Source organism: Sus scrofa, chromosome 1 (assembly GCF_054392235.1).
Source record: "Sus scrofa isolate SSC_HxYL_T2T_F1_AM1 chromosome 1, Sscrofa_HxYL_maternal_Yorkshire_Landrace_v2.0, whole genome shotgun sequence".
In the NCBI taxonomy this organism is placed as follows: Eukaryota; Metazoa; Chordata; class Mammalia; order Artiodactyla; family Suidae; genus Sus; species Sus scrofa.
The window spans coordinates 127,568,939-127,581,313 of record NC_139383.1 but is presented as its reverse complement, the minus strand read 5'-3'; the positions used below and the strand labels follow the sequence as shown (position 1 = coordinate 127,581,313).

The window sequence follows — 12,375 nt, the reverse complement described above, 5'->3', positions numbered from 1 at the left end:
ACAGCAACACCCTATCCTTAACCCACTGGGCAAAGCTAGGGATTGAACCCGCATCCTCATGGGCACTAGACAGGTTCGTTACCTCTGAGCCACAGTGGGAACTCCCACGTCACTCTTCTGATTAAAACACTTCAATGGCTCTTCTTAGCTTCTAGGGTGAGGTTCAAACTCCTCCATTTCCTTCTAGCCCCATCCTCTATCATACCTGCAATTACAGCAACCTGTAGTTCCCCCAACAGCACACAGGTCCATGCCTCTGTGTGACACTCCTTTGGTTTCCTCAGTGTAGACTTCCTTTCATTTCCCACCTATTTTTCCAAATTCTCAGTTCAGACTTCTTCCCAGAAATGCTCCTTAGTGTTCTCCAAACTCCCCACCCATGTCTTACTGAGATCCCCACTCCTGTTATACATAGCCTACCTTATACAGGGCAACTACTCACTGGGTGGTCTTGGGCAAGTAACTTTTAATCTCTTTTTCTAACTCAGTTTCTTTATCTGTAAAATGGGAATAATAAAAGGGTCCTTGTGAATAACATGTAAAGCATTTTTTAAAAGCCTGGACTTTATATATGTAGCACTGTTCATGTTATTCATAAGCATAAATTTACACTGTCCTCTTCTTCTCTGGAGTTACCCTTTCTACCTTTGCCTACCAAAACAAATAAGCTTCAAATTTCTGTACTATGGTGGTTAGGATTGTCTCTTGGCCAGGGACAGCAGATACAGGTTTGCTTTGCAAAGTCTTAGATTATAGAATAAATAAAACTAGATTTTTCAAGAGACATAGACAGTGTCCCTAAGACAAGGGATGTCATGTATCTGTAAAGCAGAGGGGAGGTACTGTGTCTCATTCCCACTTTGAGGAGGCTGGATGGAGTACTTGGCTGGCTGCCTGGCCACCAAGCTATGGGTGGGAGCCAGGGGTGAAATAGCCCCTGACCTACTGTTGGTGCTATGTGAATAGAGCTTCTAACGTGTCTTGGTGATGTGACCCAAGAGCAAGGGTCATTCTCCCATATTCCTTTGACAACATAATTGCCCCCAGATTCTTATATAACCTTACGGAAATGAAGGAATCTCCCCAACATGACTGAGATTAAAACATCACCATTCTATGAATAAAGGCTCAGAGGCATATTTTTATTTCATTTAGAACATATAAAGCTTATTTGAAGTTATTTTTTCCATCTGAATTATGTGGAATAAATTTATACTTCTTCCATTTATGTGTTTGTATAACTCTCTGTGTGTGCATGTAACTCTATAGGTCATACGATATGAGAAGAAATGGCAGGTATTAAGAGTTGCTATATTTATCAAATAAAAACACTAGATGCCCACTTACATTTAAATGCCAGATAAATGTGAATAATTTTTTAGAATAAGAATGTCCCGAGCAATATTTGGAATGTAGTTGTACAAAATTTTTTTCACCTCTTATCTGAATTCAACTTTAGCTGGGCTCCTGTGTTTCATTTGGCAGCTCTAGCTACATATGTCTATGTATGCATGTGTCTGTGTGTGTGTGTGCACCTGTGCGCATGTACCTGCATGTATGGGGGCTGGGGGACTATGCTTGCATTAATAGATTAAGATCTTAATTTACTTTTTCTCTTGTTTAAGATTCTGTCTATGCTTATGGCCAAAGAAAGGCCTAGAAGGTCTGGAGGGATTTGAAGTCTATCAATGTGTCATACTGAGGTGTGGTGGAAACCACATGAGCCAGAGTCAAAACTTTTATTTATTGTGTGAGCCTAAACAAGTAGTTTAACCTCTCTGAACTTTTATTTCACTGCCTGTTAAATGAAACTTATGACATAAGACCTTATAGAAATATACACAGGGAACAGTGCCTGGCATATTAAAATTACTGTGACTGTTTACAGATTCCTTGAGCTGTGTCCCATTCCCTTCCTACTTTTTTTCTTCTTCTTCTCAGTGAGGTCACCTTTGCTTTGATTCACAACTTTTTGAGGACAGCAGCACTTAAAAATGGCATCTGTTATTTTGTATTGTCATGCATACTGTCTAGCAATAGTGAAGCTCATGCAGGGGTGACAAGTGTTAAGTCAAACTGTTCCACTTAATCTAGATGTCCGAGGCTCACTTGGACTTCACTTGTAAGACCTTCTTTGGGTCTGCTTTTATTCCTGACTTTTTCAGGTTGGGTGTCATTGTCCCTGACATAACCCATAGACAGACAGCTTTGATAGATACAAAGGTGTGTTTCCATAAAAAGGACAGCCTGCTTTTCTTGATAACTATGATACTCAAGTCAGCTTATATAGAGGAGTCTATTCCCAAGATCTAGGGCTAATGTGCAAGTGATATTATACATGTCCAAATTCTTCCCTCTCCTTCTAGGCAGTCTGCTAGCATTCTGGGGATAGTATCTGTAGTGTTTCCCAACTATGCCAGTTTAAATAGCTCAGTCCTAATAGCTGGCCCTATCAGTTGCTTCTGTAGTAGGAAAAGGCTTGGAGCTGTGCATTTAGCAAGATTTCTTCCACAAATGTGAGTTGATCAATACTTCACTGATGTATCTCATCCATGTATTATTCTTTCTTTTGACTATCATGCCACCAGAAAAATATTTAAATGTCCATGGATTTAATTAGTTCTACTCTTGTAAGCCAATAATGGAATGCTCTCAACTGCATATTTGCAAGAGCCAGAGGTCTCTTTGATTTGAATCTCTATGCTAGGACCTCTTGTTGTGGTCATAATCCCTCTAGTCTTATGCCAGTTGCTGCTTCAAAGGGCCAGTCATCTTGGATGATTCCACAGTAAAGACTCAAGGTTTTCTACAAGGCCAGACAGAAAAAGCTCTTTTCCAGTTGACTTGGTTTTATCAGCCACAATAATAGCCAGTCAATGAGCTATCTATGGACTCATGCATGGTTGATCCAATTCAGTTGTTAAGGTGCCTGACATAACATCAGTCCCATTGATTGTTTTGCCATTAATGACAATCAGCTCTTATGATGACCGAAAACACCTATTTGATTGGGAAGTTTTCAATAGAGTCATAATCATGGCAGGTATGTAGATATGGCCCAGGTGGATCCCAGAAGACACTTCCTCTCCTTAATTCCAAAAGATGAGTCTTTCTGATTGTGATTATAATCAGGAAATACATTATATGTGAAAGGATGGGGAGATGGAGGGTGCGAGCCACTTTAGGACGAACAATCCTTTCCTCATTGAGCACATGTAAGGTTCTTTCTTTGATTAGTGATCATAGCTAAGAGGACTCTATTTTTAAACTTCATAATTACCATGAATTTATGGTAGTCACTTCATTTCTCACAGAGATCCATTTGTGCTCTCAAATCTAGATAAACTGGTAATAGCAACTGAAATAATCCATAATTTTAACAACTATATTGAATCAACCACATAGGAGCTGAATCGATGAACAGTGATTGCCCACAATCTGCCTTTTTCCCTATTTTGCTTCAAATGGAAGCAAACATGTGTACCTTATATATATCCTTTGCATTTCTCTGATTTATGTTCATTTGTTTCTTGTTTAAATGGAATGAGCAAGCCCGGTCCATTTATCCATTCAGAAAAAAAAAGGGTTTTACACACTCAGAGTTTTAACATACACTTTGTATTCCTTTTAGAAATAGATAGGAACTAAATTATACATTACTAAAGAATAAAATGTTTCAAAGCCTGAAATTACATTGAAACATCAAATTTATAGAAGAATATAGGAGAAAGTATTCAAAAATATATTTCATATGATAAAAAAGAATCTTTATAAAATGAGAGCACAGAATAATTACAAAAAACATGAAAATGGAAACATGCAAAGTAAAAATATTTAAAAGCATTGATGTGCAAATACATAAACCATTTCACTACTTGGAAAACAGAAACAAATGTATTATATCAGTTATATACAGATCTTGTTCAGGCAAAAATACACTTTTCCAATTTATGGTTTTTGGTTACAGGGAAGCTTGATTAAATTATGGAGGGTGGGGTTGGGAAAAACAGCTGCAAAAGAGCCACACTCTCACATTTGTAGTTTGTAGTCTCTCCCATTAAAATACGTGTTCCTCATAAATGCAGTCTCAGGGCATACACTTTCCCATTCCTGGTGGGCTCCATGCATTACTTTTGACTCTCTACTTCTTAATGTTCCTACTGATTTAAACTTGACCACATGGAGTTCCCATCATGGCTCAGTGGTTAACGAATCCGACTAGGAACCATGAGGTTGCAGGTTCTATCCCTGGCCTCGCTCAGTGGGTTAAGGATCCAGAGTTGCTGTGAGCTGTGGTATAGATCACAAATGTGGCTCAGATCCAGTGTTTCTGTGGCTTTGGCGTAGGCTGGTGGCTATAGCTCCGATTAGACCTCCATATGCTGTGGGTGCTGCCCTAGAAAAGACAAAAATAAATAAATAAATAAATAAATTTAAATAAACTTGACTACAGACATCAATTTCATATGCTTGAAGAAATGATAACATTCTGTTTTACCAAGGAGAGGACAAATGTTGGTGCTCTCAGCAGATAACATTTATTGGTAGAAAAATGCTTTGTATGACCAGACACCAAATTTTCTTTTGAAAATTCAAAGTATATTAAGGGGAAACTGATATTTACAGTCTTCAGAGTATAGAATATTTTTAACTAAAAGAAGTGCTTCACTGTGCTCTGAAACTGCAAAGCAAACAAACAAACAAAACCAAGAGGCTCTGGGACAGTTTATGCTATTAAAAGATTATTTGAGCTGCAAGCAAGTGGTCCTCACACAGAACAAGCCACAGCTCAGAGGCTGGAATAAAGTAGCCCTATTCCAGTAGCTATACTTTTGCTCCAACCAACATCCCAACTCCTCTATTCTTGTTCTTCCTTTCCATTCCACTGTAACTGTCTTACTCACTGACCATGTGATCATGGGGAGAAGGAATTTATTTCTTCTGGGACTTAGTTTTTCCATCTAGAAAACAAGGACTTGAGGCTTGCTCAGTAGTTCACAGCCATTCATTCTGATGGCATTCTGTTATTGGCTGCTGTCCATGCAAGCACAGACCTTGGTTTGTCCAGATGGAACAAAGCTCAGGGTACTACAACAATTTGTCAATTGCTCTGTGATAATGAATCAATGACAGTTAAGCATTGTTGGCTGTGGAGAAGTTAAGGTGACAGCTGCAACAACCACTTTTTTTCCCATTCAATAAAACTTTTACTGTGCAAATGACTAAGATAAAGTTTGGGTATCACTTTGAATGATCTCTAATTTATTTTTTAATTTATTTTTTATTTTTTTGTTCCCCAATATTTTATCACTGTTTTTTATACTGTACAGTATGGTGACCCAGTCACACATACTGAATAAAATTTTAAAGTAAATAATATCCAACTTTGATACTCTTACTTAACAAATTATTTCTCATACTCCTCCCAGCTGTTTAGAATACATTAGTGTTTCGTGATTCTATAAAGAGGAAATACAGTGCAGTATCTCCCACAATGAGGTTAACAAATTGCTGTTACAACAAGTAATGGAGCTCACAAACATAGTACTGAGAAGGGGAAACCAAGTACAAAAGAATAATATGGCATGATTTCATTTATATAAAGTTGAAAACAGGCAAAATTAATAGAGAAATTCCACTAGTAGTTATGTTTTTCGGGAGAGGTCATGACTGAGGGGCAGGAAATGACTTCTGGGGTTCTGAGAAAGTTCTATTTGTTTATCTGGGTAGGGATATGTGATCACTTTGTGAAGATTCATTGTACTCTTATGATTTGAACACTTTTTTATATGGATGGATGTGTTTACTTTAAATGAATCCATAAGTAAAAGATATGCAGAGCCCTAAAAGCGAAAAGACAGATGAGAATAATAACATTATCTGTTGAGTGTTTACCAGGCACTGTGAAATGTTGTGGATATATTATCTCACTTAATTCTCATGACACTATTTGAATGATGTATTATCCCCAGTTTACTGATGAGAAAACAAAGAGATAAATTAATTTGTCCAAGGTGCATGCAGGTAGTAAGCAATAGAGACAGGTGACAAACCCCCACAGACTTTTGGCTGCAGGGCCATGCTCTGACCACAGCCCTGTAGGAGAAGATGGGCATGTGTGACCAGAAAGTCCTTTACTATTCTGGAACTTCAGTTTCCTCCACTCTCTCTTTTAGCTCCTGAATTCTTTTTTCTTTTTTCTTTTTTTTTTTTTTTTTTTTTTTTTTTGTCTTTTTTAGCTATTTCTTGGGCCGCTCCCGTGGCATATGGAGGTTCCCAGGCTAGGGGTCTAATCGGAGCTGTAGCCACCAGCCTACGCCAGAGCCACAGCAACGTGGGATCCGAGCCGCATCTGCAACCTACACCACAGCTCACGGCAACGCTGGATCGTTAACCCATTGAGCAAGGGCAGGGGCCGAACCCGCAACTTCCTAGTCGGATTCATTAACCACTGTGCCACGATGGGAACTCCTCCGCTCCTGAATTCTTGCTCCATCTTGATTTGCTAGCAGATTCATGTGTTTCTCCACTTTCCCTTTTGTCCTTGGCCCCCTCCCCTCAAAACAAACAAACGAACAAAAACCAAGAAAACCTTTCTATTGTAGCCCAGTGAGATATTATCGTACAAAAAGAATTTTAGCCTAACTAAACTAATTCTAAACTGCAGAATCATTTTTTCCCCCCTTTGTAGATCTATGGAGTGTTGTGCATGCAAGGATTCCCTGAATATGTTCTGCTGGAATGTTACTCTTATTATTTAACACAATTCTGTCAACCTTTAAACCATCCTTGATGCATTCTTGCCACCACCCAAACAGGGGCCAAATTCCCTAAACAATGCCCTGCTGAGCTGCATCCTGTTCATTAAAATGGGATTGTACCTGGATAATGCCTTTTGAGGAATGCATCCCAGCATTTGAGGCAGCTCCCAGCAGAACAACCTGCCATTTGTGATGCCTCTTTCAGGTTAAACATTTTAGATTAATCAATAAGTAAATGGCAAATAAATGGCATGAGCCCCTTGTCCAATATAAATGAGATGAAGGAACAAAGCAGAAAAGGGCAGTTTCGGCATTGTCCAATATGCCTTGAGCAGGGCTGCCTTCAGCTCTGTCTACTTGAGGTGAAACACCCAGATGAAAAGTGAACAATGCAGTGCATCATCGAGATGTTTTAGAACATCAGGGTGTCTGGCATCCTTTGCCTTAACACACTGACTTCATTTTGAGGTGCCAGAGGTGCTGTTGTTCTGAATCTCTGTCACCCAGAGTGATGGTGGTGACTCTGGCAAGACATTCTCCTTCCTGCAATATAAATCTAAACCGCCAGCATAGGAATACATAGGGACAAAAATGCAAGGCCAGCCCAGAAGCATCTTAGCTTTGAGAATTTGCCAAACCCTGCCCAAATATACATTTCATAAGAAATTCCATTCATTTCTCCCAAATCTTTCTGCTAATTTACTGCAGTTATGCTTCTCAGATATGTAATATCTCTTTTTTGAGGAAAAATATATTGCAGCCAAAAGAGCTGACCTTTGTGTGTTTTCAGTCTCTCTGTTGTGTCCCTGACAAATGAGGCACCAAGGCCTTTCCATATTCTGTTTGGGGGTCTATTGGCTGAGGAATCCTTGGTCATCCCACCTGCCTGGCGTCTAGGATCATGATGAATTGTCTCCAACTCTAGCCTCAGATTGTTTTTTAACATTTAATTTAGTTTCTTCCTGTGCTTGGATGAACATGGCCATGTTATGGATTTCTGCTCTAATGTACACCAGCAGGCTGGAAGAACAAGCCTCAGCAAGCTGTGGAAATTAGAGAGGCTGGATCAATAGGCAAGGTCATGACCCCCAGGCTCTGATTCTGTACACTGTCCTGAAATTCTCTCCCTTGAAAATCCTCCTGCTGCTTCTAATGTGAAGCCATGTGTATTTCCAGAGAGGAATTCATGTAAACAAGCCTACTCCAGCCTCTCACATCTCAGGGAGGGACACCCATAATCTCAAACACTGAAAAATTTGTGTAAACAACAGCCTAGGAATATAAACATCTGGATATTTGCTTTATGTGCCGTTTGTTAACTCTTTTGTCCAAAGACCCTTTCAGAGGGAGCATAAACAGATGAAGAAAAAGAGAAAGCAAACCTACCAATTCTGGGGCAAAACTCTAAGAAATTATCTTTTATTTAAAGATAAAGAAAAAGATAAAGAAATTATCTTTATCTTAAAGATAAAGAAATTATCTTTGATATAAATTATATTTATATCAAACACATACCTCAAACAAAGGGACGTTTTCTCTGCCTATGCCTTGAAATTTTTTATGGGACATAGAATGGTAAAAATCAACCTGATTTAAACTCTCAGGAATACCTCTGGACTTAATGAACTAGACTGAGAAAATATTTGAAAATATTTTAAACAATAGCAGATACCAATAATAGATCTTGTCAATATAAAGGACATACATTTCAATACATATATCTTGTCAATATAAAGGACATACATTTCAAATACAAAGCAAAATTTCTGATAAACTAGTTAGTTTTCCACCTGAATATTTAGAAGTTTATGTTGTCCAGAGTTATAATTTTCCTGGGTGGAAATACCTAATGCATCAAAACTTCAAACCTGCAAAAGCAAACCTGCTACCAGTAATTTATCATATTTACTAATCACCGGTTCTAAAATGACCTGACGTCAAAATGATCAATTAAGAAAAAAAAAACTTGAAGATTTATCTTTTGGGGAGAAGATTAAGGGTGTGAAAACATGGGAGAAGAAGAGAGATTCAAGTCAGGAGGAGGAAGAGGTAGCCCTAAGAGCCCCTTTTTGTTTGGAATGTGGGTACCACTTTCGCTTTGTAAATCTGAAGCCACATAGCCCAAAGAAGCAGGATCGCTTTTTTTTCTTCTTTCTTTCTTTCTCTCTCTCTTTCTTTCTTTCTTTTTTTTTTTTTTTTGAGAGTAAATTCAGTATGTGATAAGGGACATCTTTATCTAAACCCCTTATTCAGGAATAACAGCAGAAGCGCTTTTGCACAGCCCAGTAATTCTATAATGTTTGGTAGTTTTGCTTCAGAATTTAGACAATGGGGTTGTATTCCGAAGAGGTATCCTTCTCTTTCATTTTTGACAAACCACTTAGTCGATCTCCTGTCTTTCTATTATATCAGAGATTTTAGGCAAAATGACATCATGCTTTAAATCTTTAGATGGAAAATTAGTTTATTTAAAGTATTGGCTTTGTACTTAGGAACATATGCCCTTATTGTAAAAGTATATTATTTGCAAGAATTCTGGAAAATTAGCCTGTTTTCTTTGCAGCACAGGGACCAAATGCAAAATAGAAGAGTAAACCTTACACTTTACACTTGATTTTAAAAGGGAAACATACATGTATACCCTATTTTATTTGTAGGTGTTGAAAAAATAGCATTTGCTCTTATCTGTGGGAAAAGCCTCAGTTAAAGATCTATATATTAACAGGGGTTGGGTGGGGTTTTTTGAAGGAATGGTTTAGAAGACACAAAAAGCAAGAGGATTTTTTTTTTTTTTTACTACTACTGGCACTATTTTTTTCTACTCCATTTCACCATGGAGGCTTTCTGTTTGAAAATAAATCTCAAGTTTGATCACAATGGCAGGTCACAAAGAGTATTTCAGACGAATTAGTGGCAGTGTAGAACAGGATCCATTCTAACCTCAAAACTGTCTTCCCTTAGGTGAAAACAGTTATCATGTCAATTTTTCAGATGAAGCGCCTAAGATCTTGAGACATTTAGATGCCTGGCCCAAGGTCTTCCAGTGAGTGGTACAGAGTAGACTAGAATTTTGTGTTTCTGCCTCTTGATATTGGGCTTAACCTTCATATAAGGCTGTGTCCCATTTCAAGAATCTACAGTATTTACCCTCTAATGCAGGGCTCTCTCCCACATTCAGAACTCTACCACAATAAAGGGTTCTGTCCCAATACAGGGCTCTATCCCTAATATAGGGCTATGCCCTCCCATATAGGGATTTACCTAGCAATTTAATACTGCATAATAAGTTAGCCCTAAAATCAGTAGCTGAAAACAAAAAAAAAAACAGAATTTCTTCATGAATTTAGACAAAGTTTAGTGTATACAGCTTATCTCTGTCCCACATGACATCATCTGGGGCACTTTGAATCATCTGGAGGCTCCTTCACTTGAACTAGATGTTGGTTGGTGCCTTAGTTCCTTTCTGTGGGGGCCTCTCCATGTATCCTTGCCACCTGGGCTAATTTGAGCTTTCTCACAGCATCCATAGCAGGCTTTTTCAGCGTGGAGTGGGCATCCCTCAAATATCTAGCCTTGGAAGCCACATAGCATCCCCCCTCCCTAACTCCATTGGTTGAAACAATAACAAGTCTCTGCCCAGATCCAAGGGGAGAGAACACAGACCTCACCTCTCAGTGGGAAGAGCCTCAACATCACATTGTAAGGTGAGCAAGTAGAATGGGAAATATTGTAGCTTGTAGGAAAATATAGTCTTGTCACAATCTGCCTTCTGGCCACAACAATTCAAATCTCTACACATGCAAAATATACTTAGGTCCTCCTTCCAAGCCCCTGAATCTCATTCTTTTAAGGCCTCAGCTTTAAGTCTAGAATCTCTGTCTAAATCAGGTCCCAATGAGAAGAAGGCTTTTCAGCATCTAGAGCCCTCGTCCTCTCCATACTGAGCCCTGTGAACTAAAGAGACATAGCTCTGTGTGGATGAATAGCTCATTTCTGCTCTACTTGGTGCCAGATAGGGTGGCTCTAAGGCTGCAGACTGGAATCATCTGAAGTGTCACTCACTCACAATTTAAAAAGGTGGATATTGGCCTGAGGTCCGCAGTTTCTCTCCAGATGGGCCTTGCCATTTGTTGTCTTTGTGTGGTGAGCTCGGAGTTCCTCACAGCGTGATGACTGGTTTTCCCAGAACAAACATACCAGAGTAAGCAAGCTGGAAGCTATCATCTTTTTGTGAGCTGGCCTCAGAAGTAGCAGAGTATTGCTCTGCTACACTCTATTGGTTGGAGCAGTCTCAAGCTCTGTTCAGATTCAAGTGGAGGAGCCCTAAGCTCCACTCTCAGTGGGAGAAGTCTCCAGGTGACATTGTAAGAATGACAGGTGGGATAGGAGGCATCATTATTATCATTTAGAGAAATGCAATCCATTGGAATGGGCTGCCAAATCGGTGAACTCCTTTTCACTGGGACCATTCATACTGAGACTGAATAGCCAGCAGTGCTATAGAAGGGGTTCTACTATGGGTAGAATGTTTGATTATAAGATCTCCGAGGTCTCCTCCACCTCTCAAATTCAATGACAGTATGAATAGGCCATTTGAACCCAGGTAATTTAAGATTTCAGGGAGTGGAATTGTATAACCCTATGATACATAAGAAAAGAGACAGGAGAAATGGAATGTACAAATAAATAGAAGGGGCCAAAAATGTAGTCCTAGGGACAGCCTATGCCCAAATATGAGACTGTGTCTACTAATAAGAACAAAAGGCTGTGACTTCAGCCGGAATGCATGAAGACAGTGTCCAGGCTGTTGAGAAAGGTGGCAGATCATCTAGGAGTTTATGTGAAGGACTGAAACCAGAGTGAATCTGTGAGGACACAGAGAAAAGTGTTGTACTTTCTGCTGACCCAGAAGGCAGGCACATACAGAATTCTCAGAACCTTTGGGCCAATAAGAGTTAAATGTGATTGTGTGTGTGAAAGGGCTTTATAAACTATAAAGTGATGTATCAATGTTGCTTATTATATTGGGACTTTCATTCATACAGCAGAGACTTTTGTAAAAAAACAAAAACAAAAACAAAAACAAAAAAACCTGAACCCTCTCTTGCTCTCTGTTTCACATGTGAATTGCTTACCTTCAGTCAGGTCATCTTTCCATGAAGTGGTTTGCCTGTGTGCTTCCTGGGAGATCCTTTCTTAGCATTCTCAGTCAATCAATCAGTTTGGTTAAAATATTGGCTCCTAACCAATGGCAGGGGTTGTGTCAGTGGACACAGCCTCAGAGGATATTGCTCTGGGTCTGCTTGTCGTCTCTTATCACATCCTCTTCTCATCAGTTTTTCAAAACCAGGCACTTTTTCTGCTGCCCTTTCCTGGGCTGGCTTCCAACAGTACCTTGCTCTGGGGCAGAACTATAAGGGCGAATGCATAATTCAGTGGTTTGTACTCTGCATCTATTAACCATGGCACCAAAGGCAGGAATGACACAATGGTGAGGCTTTTGCTTAGACGGTGTTTTTCCTGAGTGGAGCTTAACATTCAAACCAATTTATAGTTCCTTTGCATAGTAGATAAGTAGCATAATAGTCTTTTAATAGATGACTCAACGGAAACA

At 39.2% G+C, this 12,375-nt stretch overlaps 1 protein-coding gene and 1 long non-coding RNA gene across 2 annotated transcripts in view; one reads left to right on the top strand and one right to left on the bottom strand.

Moving 5' to 3' along the window:
- The window catches only part of LOC146406357 (uncharacterized), a 59,660-nt gene extending 47,609 nt beyond the window's left edge, over window positions 1-12,051 (bottom strand). Inside the window, exon 1 of the long non-coding RNA XR_014811151.1 lies at window positions 11,897-12,051. This is a non-coding gene — a long non-coding RNA (uncharacterized LOC146406357). The remainder of the gene's footprint in view (window positions 1-11,896) is intronic.
- LOC110261071 (uncharacterized) overlaps window positions 1-12,375 on the top strand; it is an 856,894-nt gene that overhangs the window by 435,241 nt on the left and 409,278 nt on the right. The gene's annotated exons all lie outside the window — the stretch shown is intronic.